This window comes from Chrysochloris asiatica, unplaced genomic scaffold, assembly GCF_000296735.1.
Source record: "Chrysochloris asiatica unplaced genomic scaffold, ChrAsi1.0 scaffold00018, whole genome shotgun sequence".
NCBI lineage: Eukaryota > Metazoa > Chordata > Mammalia > Afrosoricida > Chrysochloridae > Chrysochloris > Chrysochloris asiatica.
Window position 1 is genome coordinate 22,815,824 of NW_006408536.1, and position 2,394 is coordinate 22,818,217.

The following is a 2,394-nucleotide window of genomic DNA, read 5'->3' on the forward strand; positions in this document are numbered from 1 at the left end:
CACTTCTTGTTGTTGTTATGTGCCGTGGAGTTGGTTCCGACTCATAGCGACCCTGTATAGGGTTTCTGAGGCTGTAAATATTTACAGGAACAGAAAGCCTCATCTTTCTTCTGTGGAACAGCTGGTAGTTTCGAACTGCTGATCCTGAGGTTCGCAGCCCAGTTCGTAACCACTACGGACCACACTAGGAACACCTATATTTAGTGCTTCATAATTCACAGATTGAGATTGAGCCTGTTCTAAAACATAATTCACATAATTGAGATTGAGCCTGTTCTAAAACAAGTTTCACTGAATTAAAATAAACATGGTACTGTTGTAGATGCCTCTTACATGATCATGACCCTTGTATGAAAGTTGAGATTGACCTTAATCTAAAAAATAATTCACTGCCTAGAGAGTAGACATGTGCTAACTTGGGTGATGGAGAAGACAACTTAAAAAAAATAGCAAAGTTTTCACTGAATTAAAAGAAGCCCATTCATTAATGCAAGGTGATATCCTAGATTGGATCTTGGAAGAGAGAAAGGACAAGTGACAAACAGGTGGAAATGTGTCTTTAAATGTCTAGAGTTTAGTTCATTTTATGGTTTTGATGATTGCACCATAAGTTATGTAACATGCCAGTATTAGGGGAAGCTGGCTGAAGGTTGTGCAGGAACTCTCTGTACTATTTTTGCACTTTTTCTGTAAATATAAAATTGTTCTAAAATGAAAAGTCTATTTTTAAAAATGAAAAGAGAAAGAAGTCTAGTTTGAGTGTATCTGGGAGGAAATTATGATTCCTTGGACTTGGAGGTAAAATATGATTAGCTTCTATATTCAAACATAGAAACCTGTTGTAAGATGTCTAGTTATTTTAAATTAGATGGACCTCAATTCATCCATCAACATCTGCCAGTTTGTTGTACTCTGGTGACTTGCATGTTGCTGTGAGGCTGGAAGCTATGCTATTGATATTTCCAACACCAGCAGGGTCACTCATGGTTGAGAGGTTTCAGCAGAGCTTTCAGACTAAGACATATTGGGAAGAAAGACATGCAGAACAATGAGAACCCTATGTATCACAACTGAATAGTGTCTGATCTAGTGCTGGAAGATGAGCCCCCTAGGTTGGAAGGCATTCAAAACACACCATGACTTCAACAATGAACCATTAATCATGAAGGTGGAGCAAGACTAGAAAACATATTCTACATGGTGATACTATAAGTCGTAGCTAACTCAACAGCAACTAACAACAACAGGCACATATGTTGTTGTTGTTAAATGCCATCAAGTTGGTTCAGACTCATAGCAATCCTGTACAGCGTTTCTAAGGAGCATCTGGTGGGTTTGAACAGCCAGTCTTGTGGTTAGCAGATCAGTGCTTATCCTACAGCACCATACCAGGACTCCATGTATATATATATAGAGAGAGAAGAAATAGGAGTGGGAGAGAAAACAGACCAAATTAATCTAAATGACTTCAAATTTTGTTGCACAGGAATATTCTGCAAATGTCTAATTAACCTAAGGGTTCAACTTTGATTGTAGAATCTTCTTTTAACTGGCATTTCTCCATATTCTTTTCTTATCAACTGTTTTTTTTTCTGATTGCAAGAGTGATTCATTAAAAAAAAAAAAAAAAGAGTGATTCATGCTTGTTATACAAAATTAGAAAAGACATAAAAATACAATCCATAAAAATATCTATGGTTCTGAGATAGATATATAACCACTAATTTATGTCTTCGTGGTTATATAAAAGCTAACATTTTGGCTCATTTTCTATTACTCTTTTGTGTGTTTGCATGCACTTAAAATATATTTTAGAATAATGAAGGTCATCTTAGATAAACCAAAATTATGTCACATCGAACAGTAGGTTCCATTTGCAAACAGTTGGGGGACCTAGTTTACCATAGTCTCCCTGGAGATTCCCTCTGCATAGTAACATAGTGACAAAAATAAAAAGTCCTGTGTAACATGCTTTTTTACTGTGATAAGCACTGGACCACAAGATGGGTAGTTCAAAGTCATCAGTTGTTCCTCAGAAACCCTATAGGGTGACTATGAGTTGGAACTCACTCAACAGCATTTAACAACAACAAAAACAAAGATAACAAAAGTTTGCATTGAATTAAGTGTGCAATTCAGTGAGATCAATTCCATCCACCAGATTGCAATACCCAATTTTTCTCAGTATTTCAGGAAACTCTGGTATAAATAGGTCTGTTCCAAATTTTTTTTTTTTCACCTTACATTATGCTATATTTTCTCATGTCACTAAGAACTAATGGCAATTGATAGGGACTGGCGACTTAGATGTTGGCTACCTGAAATGGGGGGGAGGTGTTTATAAAGGCACAAAGTGGCTGGCTTACAAGTTTTTCAAGAGGGAGTTTAGTTTCA